General features: G+C 50.6%; 1 protein-coding gene and 1 long non-coding RNA gene across 2 annotated transcripts in view; one reads left to right on the top strand and one right to left on the bottom strand.

Moving 5' to 3' along the window:
* The window catches only part of XYLT1 (xylosyltransferase 1), a 306,482-nt gene that overhangs the window by 239,463 nt on the left and 45,382 nt on the right, over positions 1 to 21,637 (bottom strand). The gene's annotated exons all lie outside the window — the stretch shown is intronic.
* On the top strand, positions 15,426 to 17,524 carry LOC144319054 (uncharacterized). Its single transcript, XR_013384973.1, has 3 exons — positions 15,426 to 15,942; positions 17,083 to 17,182; positions 17,325 to 17,524. It is a non-coding gene; the product is annotated as an uncharacterized LOC144319054 (long non-coding RNA).

Below are 21,637 nucleotides of genomic sequence, written 5' to 3'. Positions count from 1 at the left end.
AACACCCAAGCTGCCAGTGCAAGGCCCCGCCTCCCCGTTTTTCTTGCTGAAACCACTATTTCCCTTCTCTGGAGGGCTCTGTTAGCACAGGTTGCACACGAAATTTGGATATTGCATGAGTTTCTGCCCAGAGCTTTATTTTGTTTTAAAGATTTTATTTAGGGGATCCCTGGGTGGCTCAGCGGTTTAGCGCCTGCCTTTGGCCTAGGGCGTGACCCTGGAGTCCCAGGATCCCGTCCTGTATCGGGCTCCCCCCGCATGGAGCCTGCTTCTGCCTCTCTCTCTCTCTTCTTTCTCTGTCTCATGAATAAATATATAAAATCTTTTAAAAAAATTAAAAATAAAGATTTTATTTATCTATTCATGAGAGACACACACACACAGAGACAGAGACACAGGCAAAGGGAGAAGCAGGCTCCATGCAGGGAGCCCAATGCGGAACTCGATCCCAAGACCCCGGGATCACACCCTAAGCCAAAGGCAGACATTCAACCACTGGGCCACCCAGGTGCCCCCTCTTCCCAGAAATTTAAAATGTAGATACTACACAAGCCAGGACTCCAGTATCTTAGACCTCCAGCTAGATAATAAGTGCACTGAGGACCACATGGAGTTCAGATAAAATCCAAACTTCCTAAGTAGACTACAGAAGGTAGCTAACTGCTTCAGCAAGGAATCTGGGTTGAAAGAGAACGGGGCTCTCCATTCTGCCTCTCATCGCATCCCTAGGCCCCAACTTCCTCCTTTGCAAAACAGAGATCATCATAACAGGCGTTGCCAAAGAGAACACACATCTGGACTGGGTAAGGAGATTATCTGAAAGGATGGTTGCAAAAGGGAGAACGACACCACTGCAACGGGACAGGGCCTCTGCAGTCGGGAGCACGCTTTGGCCACAGGACCTGCAAGCATCTCATATGTGGGGACATGGGATGAAAAGACCAGGGGACCCAATAGATTAGAGGATGTTTCACCCTGAAGCCAGCCTGTTCCCAGGGAAAGGCCATCTGCTGGCTCAGGCTGAGGGTGGGCCAAAGCACAGGTCCCCATCTGGCAGGAGGAGGAGAAGCGTCACCAAAGTCTGATTGCATTTTGTTCTAATTGATCAGTGGGAATAAGCATCAAGGCGAGTCATCTCTGAGGATTTGGAGGGTGTGTGTCTGGCCTCATCAGAGGTAAACAAGGGGGCACCCGTGCATCATAACTGAGTCATGGGGAGATGGGTGGTCCTTTGCATAGTGAGCGTTTTTCCAGAACACAAAGGGGTGGGGGTTTCGGGGTTTCCTTTGCTCTCTCCCAAGAGCATGGGGCTCAAGTAGACTTCAACGCTGTCAACATTCAAGGTTGTTGTGTGGACTCAACGTGATGATGCACAGAACGTGTTTAAAGCCAACTCAACACTAGCTGCATTTAGTTTTCATTAATGACCGTTCACTTCCAGAATAATCTAGGAGACTATTTCTATTAGAGCTGGAAAGTAGAGAACATTCTGGAACTGTGTTGCAGGTAAATATGTAGCCTGGGAGTGCATTTCTAGTATGCCAGTTAGGCACATGATGCTACTGATTCTCATTGAACTTGCTCTCTATGCAGCCCCAGGACATTGTCACGTCAGTCTTCTCTTAACCCAGACAGATCTTGAGCCTACAGTAGTACATTCAGCCTGGCTCCTGGCCATCGACTGACAAGTTAAAAGGAAAAAAAAAAAAAGGAAGTTAAATATACAACCCACCATCCCACCCCCCACCCAGGCCGAGAATCGAAGCACACAGGGACAGGATGGAGAACCAGGAGTTAAAGAAAACGTGTGGCAGAAAATTCCCTACTAACTTTTTATCCTGGCTATAATCGGTGGCATGCAAGCCTGTTTTAAATTTACCGGCAGCTTTTTAAGCTGCCACCTAGCTCCTGAGGTATTATTTTTAGTCAAGTAGAAATTCATTTGGAGCCTAAAGTCAGGAAATGGAATCACGTCAGGTGTTGCTCTTACAGAATTCCGGTCGTGCCCTTTGTCTGCCGAATTCACCACTTCTCATTTGCACACAATTAAATAATCACTTCACCCCCCACTTCTCCAGCATCTTTAGCATCTCCCCGCAGAGGGGAAGAACGCCAGGGAAGTCGGCGCTAGGTTTAAGAGATCTATTCTTGATCCAAACGTCACTTCCATCAGCAGGAACAGACTGGGGCGGGCGGCGGGAGGGGGAGCAGGGGGTGTGCGATTTACCAGGAAAATAGGGCCCCCAAAGCAGAATGAAAGTTCCGCTTTCCCCCACTCAAAACAGACATTGCCAGTGAGGCCGGGGCTATATATACATTTGTCAGCTGCCAAGAGGTGCTCGCAGACACAGGAGGAAGGAAATGAAAACAATACTGCCCGCCTGGAAGCGGGTTGGGACCGGGGTCTGTGCACGAACCTCCCACCCAACAGCTTCAGCCCAAGATGCAGGAGTCGCTCTGGATTCCTCCCCCCGGGCCCGCAGCCCACCCACCTCAATGACTTCACTGCTGCGTCCCACAGAGCCTGTCGCCAAAAGGGGTCCAGCACTGGCCACTTCGACCCGGGGCCACCGCCAGCCTCGTCCAAGTCCCGGCCCTCCTCATGCTCCCGGGGCCACCCCGCAGCCAGAGGGGACTTTAAAAAAATCATGACCCAGGGGGGGCCTGGGTGGCTCGGCTGGTGAAGGGTCTGGCTCGATCTCGGCTCAGGTCTTGATCTCAGGGTCATGAGTTCAAGCCCCGCATTGGGCTCCACACCCAGTGTGGAGCCTACTTAAAAAATCAATCAATCAATCAATCAATCATAACCCAAATAACACACAAAAAAGCAAATATTGAACACTCCCATCTCACTGGGGACAAAATCCAAGCTTCTCACTCTGGATGGGAGAAGCCCTCTGGGATCGTCCTCTTGCTCGTTTCCTGAGCCCATCTTCCTCCTTTGCCTCCTCCTCTAGCACTGACAGCTTTCTGTTTCTAGAATGTTCCATTCTCTCTGATGCCTCAAAGCCTTTTCCTTCTTCCTGGAACGTGGTTTCTCTGGTCATTCAGGCCTCAGGTCAAAGGTCATCTCTCCAGCAGTCCCTCTGGTGGTGACCACCCTCCTCTACCTCACATCATCCTGCTTTAATTTCATTTAAAATATTTCTTTCTTTTTTTTTTTTTTTTTTGGTCTGTTTGATCACTGTATCTTGTACTCAGTGCGCACTCCAGTATCCATAGCTGGTGCTCAAGAAATACGTGTCGCATGAATGAATGACCGTACGAAGAAAGCGTGACTGAAGCACGTTAAAGGAACAGGTGAATCTGGAGGGTGTGGTGTCTCTTTTACATTACAGAGCATCTCGATTTAGGCTCTGAGCCTTCACCAGAAATACATGTACTGTATTTAGAGTTCATAAAAATATCAAATGAAAAAATATATTCTCGGGCCCAACTTGTTCCAAACATATTTCAAAGCTTTCCAATAACTGTATCCGGTTTCAAGTTAGAATGAATTTAAGTGAAATAAAATGAAAAATTCTATCCCTCATCCCACTGGCCATATTTCAAGGGCTCCGACAGCCACGGTGGCCGGTGGCTGCAATGCTGGGGGGCACCGGTACAGCCCATGCCACCCTGTACACCAGGGCTACAAGTCATTCCAGCAGGGACGCCAGTGTCCAGGAGAACTGCTCTGGAGGAAACAGGCAGTCGCTCTGTCCTCGCTGACCTCTGGGGTGACCTTGGCCAGTGCGTGCAGTGCTCTAGGGCCTTTATGTCTGAGCACGGAGGAGGATACCACTTCTGGAAGCATCTGAGGCCAGGCACAGAAGCAGCAGCGCACTGAGTGGTGAAGAGCCCAACCCCGGAGCTTGGGCTGTCTGAGTTCAAATCCCAGCAGTGCCATGCCCCACCTGTGCGCCTAAAGCTTCTCTGTGCCTCGGTTTACACAAAGGCAAGAGGTCAGCATCTAACCCCAGAGGAGTCAGAAGGGTCAAATGAGACCCTGTCCAGCAAGCACCTGGCACATAGCAGGGTCCCAGGATAATCGCCATAATCATTATTACTCATTAGGACGTGTCGAGGTCTCTTGACAGAAGTACAGAACGATACAGGCACCCCAGTTACCTTAGAGCCAAGCTTCTAAGGTAGGGAACCAACTAGATCATTCATAGTACGGAGGATTCCCATCTGAGACGCCTTTAAACATCGTGAAATCTCCGAAGGGCTTTTCAAATAGGAATCAATTTCCCACACTGAATGGAATTCTTCAGAGACCTTCCTGGGAGGGACCCAGGCCCAGCGTATCCTTGAGGTCACTCTCATCGGTTTGCTGGTTTAAATGGGAGACTCCGCTTGAGTGTCCCTCGGCAGCGGCAGGCTGTGACGCTTTACAGGGCGCTCGGGCAGAGACACAAGTGTTGGCATGGGTCTGTCAGATTTTAGGGCCACTAAGAGGACCAGATGTTCAAAGTGGTCCCATGCACCCCCAAACCAGAGCATCCACCCCTCCAGCCAGTGGTCAGCTGCCAGATTCTCGGTGCAAGAGAACCAGGGAGAGTCAGGTGGCGTGTCCCCGCAGCAGACGGATGGTCACAGTCTATTTGGAAATGGATGCAAATCAGTATTTTTACCTCTCCCCTGGAGAGGTCTGCAAAGCCTGAAACTGCCTGTCACTCACTCAGTGACTCCTGAGCACATCCTTCGAGCCAGTCCCGGTGCCGGGCGCCGAAGACACACCAGGTCCGCTGGATGAGCCCAAGAAGTGGAGATTTTCAACAGATTTTTATAATAACTGACAAAAACCTGACTTCACTGGCAGTCCGCCAGGAGGCTCAGCTCTGCCTTTATTAGCTGGGTGACCTTAGGCAAGTTGCTCGACCTCTCGGAGACTCAATCCCCTCACCTGTGAGATGGGAACAGCAGCGGGACCTTCCACATAAACTCACTGTGAGAACTGAGTAAATGCAAAGGAGGGCTTAGAATAGCTCCTGGCACACAGTAAGTGCTCAATTAATGTTTTGTTTTTTGTTTTTATTCTTAGCTGTAGTAATAGACTACTTGGAAGGGACTAAGTTCTGGATGTGAGTATATAATGTAAAAGAGGCATCTCACTCGGGGGTCAGTCAACTACAATAGTCAAATCCAGACTGGTGGCTTGTTTTTGTAAATAAAGTTTTATTGGAACGCAGCCACACCCACCACTTACATATCATCTGTAGCCGCTCTGCATGGCAGACACAGAGTTGAGTAGTTGCCAAAGAGGCTGAATGGCCATCAACATCTGAAACATTTACTATCTGGTCCTTTAAGTAAAGGCTTGCCAACCTCTGCTCTAATCCAAATGGGTGGGGGATGAGATCAGGGAAGGCTTCCTGGAGAAGGTGACAACCTAACTTTTGCTTGACCAGTATTAATTTTTGCTCTTCACAGAGTTCTGGAAGAGTATCCTTCGACCAGCAGGTTTGGGTAACAGAAAGGAAGCCACCAACCCCTACCTATATCAAATTCTATAGCAGAAGCCACCAAATGGGATCTTGTGGGGCCAGAAATGGTCCATACACCTGTTTTGCATGGCCTTCAGGGTGTTCAAAAACATCTGAGATAACATTAGAAGACCTATCATGATTATCTGCCTTTTTGGCTTCCATTAAAAATTCTGAGTATCTAGAACCCCATAGACCCACCCTCCCACGAACCCTCTTCCGATGGGATGCCTCCTTTTTAGAGCTCACCATGATTCCCACCATACCCACATCCTTCTCGTGTTTTATATGGATCTTGTGTCTGTGACCTCTGTTCTATTGCTGTCAAGAGCTTCCCTCACAGATCCTCTGGTACCCTAGCAACGCATGAGGTGGAAAAGTCAATCGCTGCCACCCTACAGATGGGAGAACCAGAGTTCAGAGAGGTTAAGTGACTTCCTTAAGGATACCCAGCTGGGAAATGAGAATGCTGGAGAGGAACCTTTGCCTCTAGTTCACTGCAGTCTTCAAGCCTTCAAACAAGAGGATCCGTCATCACTACCATTTTTCTAGAGCACTTTATGTGCTGTGCTCTGTTACATCCTTGAGTCTTTATTTACAGAATATAAAAGATCTTGGATCCGCATAGGATGCATAGAGGTTAAAAAGCAGATGTTCACCAAAGGACTAATGAGGCAAGAGGCAAAAACTCTGGAAAGATACAGACAAGAAGTGGACAGGTCTCAGAGGTCATAATCGATGAATCTAATGAACCAAACGAGCACTGATTAAGCCTCTGCTGGAAGCAGGTTATAGAGAGAGGTCTGGTTCCCTTTCTGAGGTTTGCACTCTCAGGGGGGTGCTGGTACCTATGCTCAAACAACACAAGGCAGATTGGGCTTCTGGGAAGTGCAAAGGGTAGTCACAGGTAGACTTAAGGATCTTCCCAGAGCACAGGGGTGGATTCGTGGATATGAGTGGGTCTTTATTTGGGCAGGCGGTGGACGGTGGGTCAACTGAGCCTCTTGGATGGGGCGGACAAGTCTGAGATCTGGGTGTTGGCAGGGTGGCCTCCTTCTGAAGCTGGCAGGGAAGGTCTGTCCTATGTCATGCTCTCCTAGCATCTGGTGGTTTCCTGGCAATCTCTGTCATTCCTTGGTTTGTAAAAGCATCACCCCATTATCTGCCTTCATCTTCACATGGCATCCGCCCTGTATGGGTGCCTGTATCCAAATTTACCCCTTTTTATAAAGACACCAGTCATACCGGATTAGGGGCATACCTTACCCCTCACCCGTGCTAATGATACCTGCAATGACTCTCTTTTTAGATAAGGTCACATTCCAAGGCATGAGGATTAGGACTTCGACATAAGCATTCTTGGGGACACAGTTCAGCCTGTAACAGACAATCTCTTCGAGGTGTCAGGAAAGCATGGAGCCAGGAGGTGAGATTCTCACAACCCTTTCTGAGTCCCCGCCCAATGAGGACTGAAGACCTGAGTCCCCCCCCCCGTCATTCTAAACAGAATGAGAGTCCCTGGAGGTTCTGCTGCTGCTCTGGGGATTTGAGGGAGAGGTATGAGCAGCTGCAGGCACCCATCACTGAAAACAGGAGGGGAAGCCCTTCTCTCTTTTCATTACACTGTGGAAAACAGAAAACTCAATTTATTTAAGAACAAACAGGCTTTAACCTGAAGTTCATTCTCCCACTTGGTGACTTCTCAGCATCTACATGCAAGAGCAGCAGCCAGCATCGTGCCCCGGCCACACACTCCGAGAGACCTAGATTGGGAAAATAATGGCATTTTCTCGACAAATTATCTCCCAGCTGAAGTAATAACTTGTTTATAGATATGCCAATTCAGATTTTCATCCCCTTAACCTACCTCTGAAAGAAATGCGGTGGCGTCCCCACAGCAAAAAGGCAGCAGTTTCCCAATGCCCCCCTCCCTTCCCACCCCACCCCCGCTGAGCCTTTATTAATTTTAAGCCATTGACAGAGTCTCTTTGGAAACTATGTGTTCACATCTCAGGTCAACAACATCCTCCTGCTCGGTTCCAATAAAATACACACTGTCAGAGATAAAGCAAATATTTCTCTGAGAAAACAGAACCACTGTGCTTTTACATACAAGCACCAAAGACCCAAGCCAATAAATTTTCCCAACGGCTGCCACAGAGTTGACTGGTCCTCTCTGGGATTCATGGTCATTCTGCAACAGGAGACCACTGCCTCAAACTCCCCTGGCTCCCTCAGCCTTCCCAGTCTACACTCGTATGGGTGGGAAAGACAGGTGCTGGGGTGACACTGAGCATTCGCTGCATGCCATGCCAGCACTGCATTAGGTGCTAGGTGCCTTTGAGAATCACACAGATACGGTGCCTTCTGGCTTCCTCGAATTACAGACCAGTGGGGGGGGGGGCACACAGTCAAGCAGCCAAACAGGCACCCTGTCTATAAAGCCAGCTTGTAGTAAGAGATACACTTGAAAGAAACAAGGTATGGAGTTAAGAGAATAAGGATAGCCAGCGGGACTTGATCTGAGACGGAAGGAGGAGGCCAACCCCCCTGGCAGAGGGAAGGAGGCTCATGCAGGGCCACGAGCCATCTGGTGCCAAGAAGGATAGAGCCTGGGAATGCAGAACAGAGAGCAGGCCAGTTGGGCTTGACTGGAGAGATGCCAGGAACATGTCAATGGCCACGAAGCTGAATGGTGGGGAGAGTCAGGAGGTGTAAGGGGTAGGGTGGGGGGCACTGGGATTATATTCTGAATGCAGCAAGAAGCCACAGCAAAGTTTCAAGTGTGGGGATGCCATCATCCAGTCCTCTCTCTTAGGCAATCTCTCTCTCTCCTACCATACATATTCTTCAGAGTCAATTCTTGGGCGTGAGTCCTTGAATGGAATGAATTCTCTGGAATGAATTCCATATTGAACTCAACCTCAGCAAGGATGAGTGCTTTTGGAGAATAGCTGGGAACACGGGGAGGAAGACCATCATGTACAGGGACGCCGGGTCCTTGGAGTGGGGTGGGGGGATGTCTCAGAGGAGGAGACCCGAGAAGCAAGGGGAGAGGGCTCAAACCACGCCCTAGGCTGCCTGGCGGTTGCCCAGAGAGGTACAGCATGGAGGTGTCTTCATGAAAAGTCAGAAGGGATTTCCTGCAGAAGTTCAATTACTGCCTGACTTTATATGCAGAGATGTACTTATGGGCCTATATTCAGCGTTTCTAAGTTTACATGGTGGGAACGCTTATGATTTTCCCCAAGAACTGGCCAGGACAACTTTGAGCTTGGTGATGGAATTACGAGGGAATGAGTGACCTCCTTTAACATCCCCTCTCTATGCTCCTGGGCAGGTCATTTAACTTCTCTTTTGCCTCAGTTTCCGCACCTGTAAAACAGGAATGATAACGTAACATCTCCATCTCAAGGACCTGGGTGGATTAAAATATAAGAATCCACACTGAGCACTCGGGAGAGCGACTGGCCTAACTGTTCAGCAAAGGGTCAGTTGCTATGGTTGTTCCTATCACAGGAACCTCTGCAACAGTTAGGGGCACCTGGTATTTGTCCGATGTGTGTTGGCCGCCTACGTCATGCTTGAAAATTTAGTATGGAAGTCATCAGGGCAGGGGCAGGGGGAAGAGCCGTAGGTTCAGAGATATTTACGACATTATTTGTTTAGAATAACAACAAAAGTATCTAAACATTCAACACTAGAGAAACCGCAGCATTCGCCGAAAAAACATCAACTCAACCAAAAACTATGCACTAATTTGAATGATTGATATGGAGACCTCAAAAGGCTTTAATGGTGTTTACAAAATGGCATTTAGTGGATATGAAAAAGACAGAGAGAAACAATGGATATAGCAATCCGGAAGAGACGATGAAGGAGGGAACACGGTTTTGGGTTGGAAAGCTGGGTCATGGGTGAAGTTTTCAAAAGACAGTGAACACAGGGAAATACAAAATAAACTGCACAAAAAAATGAGACCCAAACTTGTGGGCACTTTGGGAGATTTGGAACATGGAATTCCTTGGAAAGCTACTGTCCCTTCCCTGGGATGGTGAACACCTTCCTGGAAGGTGAGATAGTCCATCACTTAGTTCTTCTGATACTGAGCTAACCTTATTCTAGGTACTTGGGTGTCTTTTTCACTGTATCTTATTTTTTAATGAATGGTAATAGAATACATCACAATGCACTTAATGAGGGCCTACTACATAAAATATTGGTGCAGAATGGCCACCAGCACAGCTCCAAGAGGAAGGGCCTCTCACTAATGAATACGATAAACGAAGATGGACCAGGACAACAGCAACTAACACTACTCCCCACACACCAGGCATTGCTCTGAGTGTTTTATGTGAATTACCCCCTTTAATCCTCATATCCAGCCTCGGATGCAGCTGTAGCCACGTGCAGATGAGAAAGGGGATGCTCAGAAAGAGCTAAGGACATGCCCAAGGTCACATGGTCAGTTACAGAGCCAGGGTCTGGACCCCAGACTCGTCCCCAGGGCCCCTCCTCTCACCACTTTGCCATCATCACTTTCCCAGATGCCCAGCCACGAACTGCTCACCCTCATCTCTATGTCAGATACAAGGTCTCTATTGAGACCTGGCCTTCCAGAGCTCAAGCCCGGCCTGAGACACTGGGCTCATCTTGAGAAACCAAGGCCTGGGTAAGGAGAATCCATTGTGTGGATGAGGGATGAGAGTCTGTAACTCAGACTGGAGAATTTTTTAAGGCCCTCTTGGGAAACTTCAGTGGCCTCAGAAAGATCTTGTGTGTGTGTGCAGGGGAGCTCCAGGGGAGGGTGGCAAGCATGAGTGAGCAGAGGGGGGATACAGAGCCCCGAGAGGGATGGAAACCCTTCCCCTGCCCAGCTGGGACAGAACAGGCCAAGCAGCCCCAGCGAGATCAAGAGTCTCTGGTGCTCTTTCCACCTCAGACCTCACTCAAGGTGCTGGATCTTTTCCTCACAGAGCAAGAGAAGAAGCTGACGCAATTCCTGTCAAAGCTGACAACATGAAGTAAGGCGCGCACGCACACAGTCAAAACGGTAATAGCAGCAGGAACGAACATCTATCAACTGCTTCCTTGGGCCCAAGAGTTGTCTCATGTACCCTTCCTAATGAAGTGGGGACGACTATCGGCCCCATCATACAGGCAGGAAAACTGAGGCTTACTTGTTCTCTTAAGGTCACAGGGTCATGATCTTGATCCAGGCAGCTTGTCTCTCTCAGGAACACATGCACACGGCAACGTACACACAAACAATATTCAGAGTTGCGTCCACACACACGAGACATGTGCCTACACATATGGACAAACGTGGCACAGATGACAGAGACGGGCACAGATGTGTACACGGAGGGCTGCCCCAGGGAAGACACGCGGCCCCGTCTCCATACAAGGGCCACCACTTTGCACACCTCCAGGGGGCACGATGCGCACAGAACCCAAAGCAAATAGAAGCACAGAGCTTTCAGGAGGGGAAACTCAGATCAGAACATCGGTATCCAGAGATCCCCTGGCTAAACACACGGCCTTGCTACCCCGAGCCACCTCTCGACGCTGCTGACACTGTCGATCCACGGCATGGTGGTGCAGAGCAGGTGTCGGATGCCGCGGAGGGAGGCGACTCCAGCCTGGGAATGAATGTGCCGCTTGTCGGCTCTGCCACAGGCAGCGGCACAACACGCTGCCCTGTTTCTCCTGGAATCGGAGCCCTGAGTCCGTTCCAGAACTCATTTTCACGTCTTTCTTCCAACAGACACAAGGCCCGCTCAGTTCTAGAGAGTTGGTGCGGCTGCCAAGGCCCGGTGGAGGGAGAAGGCCTTGAAAAGTGACTTTATGAAACATCCCTGCTCGCGGAGGCCAAGCCACGAGGCCCGAGCGGCTGACTTTCCATTCAGCACCGCCCCACCCAGAAGGAGCAGGGGCCCGGTGACAGCCAGCCCTTGTTCTCACCCGCTGGGAGCCCCGGGGAGTCGGAATTCACGGGGATGGCATTCGAGAACCCTTGGCAGTGAACCCCGCTTCTGGCATCTTCCTCGGGGGCCACGGCTTGCTGTGATCAGGCGAGACGGCCTGATGCAGGGACCGGGAGACGTCTGTCTGCTGCGGGGCCTGGGCGAGCCGAGACACCCGGGCTGAGACCAAGGCAGGCAAGCTGTCGCCTGCGGGTGCCCCTGGTGTGCAATGAGTGTGAGCTCTTTCATACCCCTTCCTGTCTCGGCTACCTCCCAACCACGTGGAAGGGCAATGCAGACGAGGATCTCACCCGTTCACCTCTCCATCCACTCAATAAATATCTACTGGGCACCTACCGTGCGCCGGCTGTAACGGTTTCAGGCACGCATGGCGGTGAATACAACAGGCTCCACCCTCACGCGGCTGATTCTCGAAACTGTCCCGCTCTCCCTGGCCCTCCCCCAATTAATAGCCTCCCCCAATTAATTAAGGGACCACGTCCCCTCCCTGTGCATCGGTGAGGGCTCTCCTAGGCTCCTTGTGAACCAGCATCTGGGAGCCACCAAACTCCCCGCTTGGGGCTCAAACTAGACTGAGTTGGTTCCCATCTCTTGCAGCCAAGACTTCTGCCCAAGAGATTAGGAAAGAGAGCGGGGAAGACAAAAAGCAGGTTTGAGAAAGCTGCGGGGAGCCGGTGAGTCATTTGCTCATCTGGAAAGCAGATGGGGAGACACGTGGAGTGAAGGAGGCCCAGGGGAAGAAGAGAAGCTGTGTTCCCTCCAACCTTCTCCCACAGCCCTCGGAAGCTTGGGGTGGGGGTGGGGGGCTCAAAAGGGACCAGGAGGCCCTTTAGGACAAAGAGGAAGGTGCTGACCAGCTCAATGGGTCATTCAAAAGAAAACAAAAGAAGTGACCTTTTCTTCTCTGCACGCATTCAGTGTCCTTAAGAGAAATTATTTGGAGTGAACATGCTAGGCCCTGGGCCGGGTGTGGGGATGCAAGGCAAAATCAACAATGGAGCACAGAGTATCTCTTCCTGCAGGGGTCAGAGAGATTTCCAGAAGTCACTCTTGTTACTGGAGCCCCTTGCCCTTATTCATTCCTTCCTTTGCCTGCTCACCACCCATCTGTGGGGCACCAGCCGAAACCAGCTCCATAAGGAGTCCGGTGTGGCCTATGGCCTTGGGAATCAGTCAGGTCTGCATTCGCATCCAGAATCTGCTCCTATAGGCTGCGCCAGCCTGAGCAAGCTACTCAGCCTCTCAGAGCCTCAGTTACCTGCCCCGTGCAATGGAAATCATGCCGATTTCTTTGAGAGGAATGAACAGGAGCATGCTTTTTAAAGCCCTTACTGGGCCCAGAGATGCACACTTGGTAAGTGCTCAGTGGTATATCTGAAGTTATTACACATCCTCATGGAGTCGACGGAGCCAGAGCCTCTGGGGCATCACAGCACTGCCCCTCTGGAGGCAATCTCAGCTTCCTTGGGTGGCGGGGGGGGGGTCCACACTCAGTCCTGAGTTTCATACCTGGATGCTCACAATTGCTCACTCCGAAATTTCCTCACCATGTACCCGATTTCCAGCCTCACACTGGAAACATCCCTCCAGTTCATTCAAAACCCGCTTGGGGGGGGGGGGTGCACGATACTCTTGTTTGGTATGTTTTTAGCTTCTAGAAAAATAAGAAATGTTAGATTTTGGGGGGGAAGGGACCTCAGGAGGCCCTCTTGTGACATTTTGAGGCTTGTTCTGAGTTCAGAGGCCAGATTTAGACAGCACCGAAGACCCAAATTGAGTTCTAGAAACTGGGCCAAAGGATCTGCCCATAATGACACATATCAAAAGCGGAGAAAGCCTTAGTTGAGATGAAAAAAAAAGAGAGAGAGAGATGAAAATTACAAAGACCTCCTTCCAAACCGCCTTCTAAAAGTGAACAGAAAGTGCAGGAAGCTGCCCAAGTGCGCCCCAGCCTCCCCCTCCAGAGCTAGAAAGAGTAACAGGTCCATTTCCAACTTGCAATTTAATTCTATTTTGAAGTTTACTGGAAAGCAGAAAATAAGAAAGGGCCTGGAGAGAGGCCGGCAGTTTGAAGACAAAGATGACGCTGAAACACACGTTAGACCAAAGAACTCAAGGGGCCTGGCGGCTCGGGCCCCCCGTATCTTGACAGTCCTCAAGCTCCCTCGGGTCCAGGCAGACTCTCAATGACGACTGCACGCTCTAAACCACAGTTACCTTCCTTGCTCCTCATGCGAGGAGACAAGATGGGACGGTCGCAGAGTGAGAGAGAATACCCGCTGAACGTACTCAGCTGTCTGCCAAGCGCTGGTATTTGAAGGGTGTGCGTAAGGTTGGGTGTTAGCTGCAGACAAGGGACTCCAAAGGAACTCTCAGAACGTCACCAGGTGACCTGCAGGGACTCTGAGGCGACCAGAGTCCAGCTTGGAGGTCCTGCGGGGGCAGAGAATGACCGGCCACACCGGGAATGGCCAGCTCAGACCCCCCACAATGCCCCACCGCTTGCCTTTGCTGCTATGGGGTTTACCTTGCCCGTGCCACACGCAGAACCAAAATCGTGACCTGCTCTGGGCCCGGGAACCTCCACGCCTGGGTCTGAACCCTGCAACCCAGCCCTCATGGGCTGGAGGACTTGGGGGGCAAGTTAGCCAACCTGCGCTTAGACACGGATCATAGCAGCGCATGCGTCACAGCCTGGTGGTGAGGCCAACACAGGCTCACGTAGGCCAAGCACTCAACCTGGCACCTGGAGCCGTAAATTGGAACTAAAAAATATTAGTTGTAGCTGCTACTGCTGATGTTGATAATAAAACCCGGAATAACAGCATTATAACCCCCTTCGCGGCACTAGTTTGCTGATAAGAGTGCTGTTAAGGCCAAGAGCTATCTCTTTAATGCAATTTGCTCCCCAATTAATTAATTATATTATATCCAAATTGAATTATATTGTCTCACTCTCCAAGGAACTGGCAGCTTCACCTTGGGCTGCTAAAAATGTCCTGCCACCAAAAATTGCTTATAAGGCATCCCTGTCATTTCACTCGACGAAAGGAAGTTTATTATTTTTTGAAGGAGTCTTTTGGCCGGGAGGCCTCGTGACACTGAATTGAGAAAAATCACTTCTAAGAGCAGCCGAAACGCTCCTTGGCTGGCTCTGAGTTATAGGGTCACGGCTTGAGAGGGTGACTTTTCCAAGACCTCCGATCTCTGACGGCTCCGGTCAAAAGAGCGCAACCATGAAAACATCCCACTATAGCTTTGTCCTGGGAGGATGACCCAGTGCCTATCTGGCTTCAAAACGTAGTCAGGCACTCCAGAAACCATCCAAGAAGTAAAGCCTGATGCTGACGGCCTCTCTGATGGGCAGGGGGCCCATCTTACCGACTGTGGGGGGCACAGACAGTCCAGCTGTTAAATCGTGAAATCCACGGCTGACACTCAGCCCCGCTCTCAACAGTAGGTGGCGAGGCGGCCCAAGGTGGGAAGGATGTTTTCTTTCTGCTGGCCCATTATTTTTAGAAAGCCCCTTCACACTTCTTGGGAGACACAGCAGGGGAAACCAGATCTTACCCCCCGCCCCAAGAGATCAGGTTTTCAATGGGCAGGCGCCCAGAGACTCTTAATCTCACGCCAACTTGACTTAAAGGGCGTGTGTGAAAAGTACGTGCAAGATGGCTTTTCTGGGCACCCAAATCTGCCCCCCCATCAAGTTATCCACAGATCCTGCAGCTGGTGAGGTGGACTTTACGTTCTCTGGGCTACAGTTCAGCCCAAATCTAAGCGAATCGTTCACATGAAAAATACGTGAATAGCACCCTTAGACGTATAGAGGTGTGGAAGGCATAATACTCATACCCATGTGAGGTGGTCCTAGCACGCATGCACACAGGTGCGCACACACACATACACACACACCAAGGGTTCCAGAACCCCAGCTTAACTTTGCCTGGATTCAACCACCGCCCGCGCTGCCCATGGTGTAGAGACCAGAATAAAACCCATGTAAACAGATTAAACGCCATGACAACCAAATTCCAATCTTACAAACACCAAGGACTGGAGTGGGGGAAGGACTCGGTCTGACATGAGCGTTTCTTGGGCAGAGCAGGGAAGGGAGAAGTCAGAGAAGGCTCTTGAGAATTGAAATAATCAAAGTTCTTTCCAACTCTGCTGGGAATTCTTCTCGTCCTTGGGTTCTCCCAGTCAACCACCATCCACCATCTTGGAAGGTGGCCCAACTGATGGAGCTCCAAGGAGATCCAATGACATTTACTTTCCCAGCCCAGAGACACTGCAATAGGGGTGTGTCTCTAGCTGCGGTGTTGTTTTCCTAATGGTCCTGTTGGGAAAAGGGAGGAAGGAAGAGATGTATAACTTGTCAAATCCTACACCTGATTTACAATCCAGCCGTGTTCACTATATTTGTACCTGTTCAGGACCTGACTCCAGTGCCTCACATGGGCTGAGTGTGGCCGCAGGGTGAACAGGTATGGTGACACTCCTTGCTTTTTCCCCAAAACTCTGGATCTCTCAAGCAGAGATACACCATAAGGCAAAGTACACCCCACCAAGTATCCCAACCTCACAGAAGGACAGATTTGAACACTCAAAAGAGGGGTCAGTCCTGGTTCTTGGCACAGAGATGTTCACAGGGCCTTCAATGCTGGGAGAAAAATGCATTTGGTGGGTGCTGAATCCTGCTTTCCCCTTCTTCTGGCCCACACCAAACATTCTCACAACACCCTTCCAAGCTCGGCTATGGTGGCGCTTTTCCAAGAAGGCTTCCCATGGTGCCTCAGACTGGTCCAGGCCACCCCTTGCACACTCTAATGAACCTCAGTCTCCTCCACTAAACTATAAACTCCAGGAGATTAGAGGATGTGCCTATGGGCTTCACCATTATACCTCCAGCGCCTAGCCCAGAGCCTGACACACAGTAGACACTCACTGCATACAGCCCACAGAAACACACAGACACAGTTGGCCTAGCTATGCCCCAACGCTCTAGTCAGAAAAGAGGTGGCATCTGATGACAAGATACGTATATGTATTGCCAGCGCACACCTGTACTTTGGGGGTCCAGGGCTGGTTCTATACCCTCCTGGGACTCCCTAGCAGTCATGCTCAGTGGCCACACGTGAGCAAAGAAGGGAGCTGTTCTCACTGTGTCTTCGATTCTGTCTTTGTCCAGCTGGCATCCGGGCATCGCGGGGTCAATGACATTGACATATATCTTTTCTCGTTTTCTGTATTTCTAAGGCTCTGGCACTGCAGTGGCGGGGGGGCCTCCCAGGACTAGCCAATTCTTACACACAGCAAAGGGTCGGCCAGGGACACACATTTTGTATACAAAACAGGCGATTCCTAGACTGGACCCGGCACCGCCCCAACTCCCACCTTATCTAGCTCACACATAAGCCAGTACCTCTGCTGCTCTAAGTCACGTCGGGGCAGACACCAGGCTGCTGGAGACCACCCTTAGAGCCGAAGCCCCCTGGTATTATCCAGACCAGCCAGTCCCAAGCCATTCACTCTGCCCTGCTTCGCCTTTCCTCTGGGAACCCCAATAAGGCTCCAGCCTAGACTTTCCCCTCCCTCCTGATCCGAACGTGCTGTTTCTCCCCTAGGAAGCCCTGCCTTGAGTTTCCAGGGGAACTGTGAGGAAGATGAAACTTTTCTTTAAACAGCACTGGCCTCCCCATGTCATCTCTAGGTCACCTTTACAAGGTAAGACCTGGGCACGGGACAAGGGGTGGGTGTGTGGGTGGGTCTCCTTATGACTGTCCTGCCCTGCCAGGCCACGCTCCCACGGCAGCCCCCACTCCCCCACTCCATCTGACTCATCATCTTGGCCCGACTGTAACCACAGGAAACCTCGGCACAGGCAATCGGAAAGGAGAAAATGAACATTTCTGCTGAGCGAGGTGAAAGTCAGAGACGGGGAGCTTAGTGTCCTGGGGAAGACTGGGGCCGGACCACCTGCATGTGCGTGAGTGCCACGCCCGCCACCTGCTCAGCTGTTCCCACCCTGAGATGCCCTTCCCCACCTGCAGAACAGAGTTCTGGAAGCAAGAGGCTGGGGGCGAGGATTTAATAAACACTTTAATGCAAAAGTGCCCAGTTCATGGTCAGTGCCACCATTCTTCACTCTGCCTTCAAACTGGGTGTTCGAGGGAATCAGACCAACCCCCAGGGGGCAAAAAATCACCCCAACACTTACGCCTATTGTGTGCTTAATGATATGTGCCCGGCAGCACGTACAATGCTTGGTTTACACATCAGAAACTGACCTCACACAGCAAGCCACCAGGAAGGGATGATCATCATCCCATTTTACAGATGACAAAACTGAGGCTCAGAAGAGAGGATGAGCCCACTGTCAACCTCCCCCAATCCTTGTCCCCTGACTTTAACAAATATAGACTGAGCTTGGTGTCAGGGCCTGGGAGCCAAGGACACAGCAACACAGCTATGGTTCAAGTCTTTACGGATCTTACAGGCCAGTGGGGAAGAGGGGCATGAAGGGGTGATTGTGGGATAAACGGAGAGCTGCACACAGGGAAAAGAACAATGAAGGAAAAGAAAGGGTCCGGGGAGGCCTACCAGAAACCTGGAGATCTGGGGAGGCCACCTTGGGGAAGAACATTCCAGGCAGAGGGAGCAGCAGGCGTGAAGACCCTGAAAATCATTCAGGGGTTGGCATGTTTGGGGAACTACCAGAAAGCCAAGGTGGTGGTGGTGACTTGGTGACAGGAGGGAAGCAGATGACAGGAGCAGGGCAGGGCTTCTCAACCTCATCAATTCTGACATTCTGGACCAGAACTTTTTTTTTTTTTTTTTTTTTTTTGTAGGGTTATCCTGTGCACTGGAGAATGGTTAGCAGCATCCCTGGGCTCTACCCACTAGCTGCCAAGTAGCCACCCCCCAAGTCACGACAGCCAAAAATGTCCCCAGACATTGTCCACTCTCCACTCCCACCCCTGCTGGGAGCCTCCAGGGTATCCAGGGTAGAGAAGGGGATTCCTTTTTTTTTTTTTTTTGAGAGACAAAGTGCCAGTAGGGGTAGGGGCAGAAAGAGAGAGGATCCCAAGCAGACTCCACATCCAGCACAGAGCAGGACACAGGGCTCCATGTCACAACCCTGAGATCATGACCTGGGCTGAAATCAAGGGTCAGACACTTGACCAGCTGAGCCACTCAGGTGTCTCGGAAGGCGATTCCGAACGACCACGCTATTTCAGGGCAAAGCAGAAGCCCACGCCAATGGAGTATATAGAACTGGCCTTTCCGTGACCCGGTTAGTGGAAAGGATGCACCCCACCCGTCCGGAGCACTGCTTGGGGAAAAGTCCGTTCCTCCACTCAGCAGAACTGCGAGATCCCTAGGAGCAGCCCTGGGCCCCTTCACCAGCTCCCCAGTGCCTCGCACGGGACCTGGACCCCGAAGCACAGCAGATGCCTGGGAGTGTTTGAGAGAGATAGCAAAACTCCCGCGAGCCCCGTGGTCCAACCCCAACCCCGGCAGCTCCTGCAGCCAAGGGCCTGCCACCATCAGCTGATGCTGGCTCTACGAGTGGCCCCAGAGGAGCTGCGACCCCCGCGGCCAGGCCGACGGCCCTCATGTCCAGGTTCCCCAATGGGTGGAATTCAGGGTCCAGGTTCCGCCGGAGAGCACGACAGTCACAGAGCTCTCCGCTGCTGCGTCCACGGGTGACGGCCCTGCGCAGCGCACAGCTGCACGATCACAAAAGGCCTCTTAGAATAAGGGCACGAGGATGGAGACGTGTGTGGTGTACGGCCGGTGAGCCGGGGGCTGGAGAAGAAGCCATGCAAATCAATGCCCTGGCCGAGCTGAGCAATCTGCCCTTTGTGTGGCATCTATGCGTGCTACTGGGGTCGGGGTCAGTGTAGACATCAAATAGGGACCAAGCAACGACCTCAGTTCACGTGGACTCTTCACACGCTGCAGGACTTCACTTAACAGTTTAGGTGAGACATTGTACATAGCCTGTAACTCCAAAGGCATGAACTGCTGGCTGGGTTTTGCGCCTGACAGATGGAGGGAATCGGCAGGAGGGGATAGCACAAAGGGGCAAGGTGGTATCCCCTCTTGCATTTGTTAACAGCCATTTCCAAGAGAAAAGAAAATATCGCTGTGCAACATCACAGATGTATTCTTAATTTATCCTCGCAATAGCCTCATGGGGCAAACAGTGTCCCATTTTATCAATGTGGAAACTCAAGTCTGGAGAGATCAGGAATTGTGGCTTTCAGTATCCAGCTAGTAAGCCTTAACTCCTACCACATTCCCCTCACTCTCTCAGCTCTGGCCCCACCAGCCTTCTGTGGTCCTGCCCCAGGACATTTGCACAGGTTGTTTCTTGTGCCTGGATTACTTACTCTCTCCTCCCTTCTTCGCCAGGCTCACTCCACTTAATCTTCACATCTCACCATATTCATCTGCCAAGAAGCCTTCGCTGGCCCTTCTCCAGACCAAACCACCCTATTAAAAGCTGTCTTATCATCATGGCTTCTTTTTCTGTATCAGGACTTGTAAAAGTTGCAGTTTAACAGAAGAACCACTGTGGCTGGCTCCCCACTGTATGCATACCCGTCAGATTCCAGAGGCCAAGACATTCTCCGACATTCCCCTCCCGGAGACGTGGATCTTATTCCCCTTGAAACTGGGCTAGCCATAGTGACTTGCTTGACCAACAGATTGTAGCAGAAGTGATGTCCTGGGAGCTCAGAGCCCAGGTGATAAGAAGTTCTTGCTGGGAAGTGTTCTTCCCACTCTTGGGAAGCCTCCTTTTGGAACCCAGCCATCATTCTGCAAGAATCCCAAGCCACATGTGCTCTAGTAAGACAGCTCCAGATGAGCTCCCAGCCAGCAGCCAGCACCAGCTGCCAGGCATACGAACGAGACATGCTGAGCATCCAACCCGGCCAAACTTTTAGATGCCCGCAGCCCGTATCTGACTGTAACACATGCAAAAATCCAAGGGAGAACCATCCAGCTAAGCCCAGTCAAACCACAAAACTTTATGAAATAATCGCTGCTTAAGCCTCAAAGTTGGTGAGCAATTCAGTAGATCGCCAGGACTCCATAGGATCCAGGTTAGGTGTACACACTTGAGGCAGCGGCCACAACTAGATACGTAATAAATATATTTTTACCTGTTGATTCAATGAAGAATTGAATGTGTGAATTAACTAATGGTAGAGGTGGTATTTGATTATACAAATTCAATCTGTACCAGATTATACAAATTCAAATCCCCCTTCTCTTTTCTTTTGAACCATAATGTAATGTTCCCTTAAAAAAGATAACGTTAAAAAAAATAATGTCCATCATATTTGCTACAGGTTTTGGAGGAAAAGTGGAACTCCAGCTCAAACACAGTGTTGTCACAAGATAATAATCTCAGCAGCTTTCTATCCCAGAGGAAGTTCAGATTAAAAAGTCAGCTTGCGGGGAACCTGGGTGGCTCAGCCGGTTAAGTGTCTGCCTTCAGCTCAGGGTCCTGGAATCAAAATCAAGTCCCATATTTGGGCAGCCCAGGTGGCTCCGTGGTTTAGAGCCGCCTTCAGCCCTGGGCGTGATCCTGGAGACCCGGGATCAAGTCCCACGTTTGGCTCCCTGTATGGAACCTGCTTCTCCCTCTGCCTGTGTCTCTGCCTCTCTCTGTCTTTCATGAATAAATAAATAAAATCTTTAAAAAAAAAAAATAAAGTCCCACATCTGGCTCCCTGCTCCTTGAGGAGCCTGCTTCTCCCTCTCCCTCTGCCCCTACCCCTGCTTATGCATGCTCTCTGTCAAATAAATAAAGTCTTTTAAAATAAAAAAGCACCGGCTTGCTCTTGTGTTGTCTCACCATGGTACTTCAGAGGCCAACAACTTTTTCTGTAAAGGGTCATATAATAAATAGTTTCAGCTTTGCAGGCCATAAAGGTCTCTGTTAACAACGCTCACCTCTGCCAGAGGTGAAAGCTGCCATAGACAGTAAGTAAATGCATGGGTATGGCTGTATCCCAATAAAACTTTATTCACAAACACTAACAGTGGGCCAGATCTGCCCATCCCTGGTAACAGAGTATAATACAATCATCCTTAAATTCAGGAGTGATCGTATTGTTTGCAGACCCAGTGAAACTGGTAATGCTCCCAACAGAAATAACTTTC

Source organism: Canis aureus, chromosome 8, assembly GCF_053574225.1.
Source record: "Canis aureus isolate CA01 chromosome 8, VMU_Caureus_v.1.0, whole genome shotgun sequence".
Classification (NCBI taxonomy): domain Eukaryota; kingdom Metazoa; phylum Chordata; class Mammalia; order Carnivora; family Canidae; genus Canis; species Canis aureus.
This window is presented reverse-complemented; position numbering and strand designations above follow the sequence as displayed.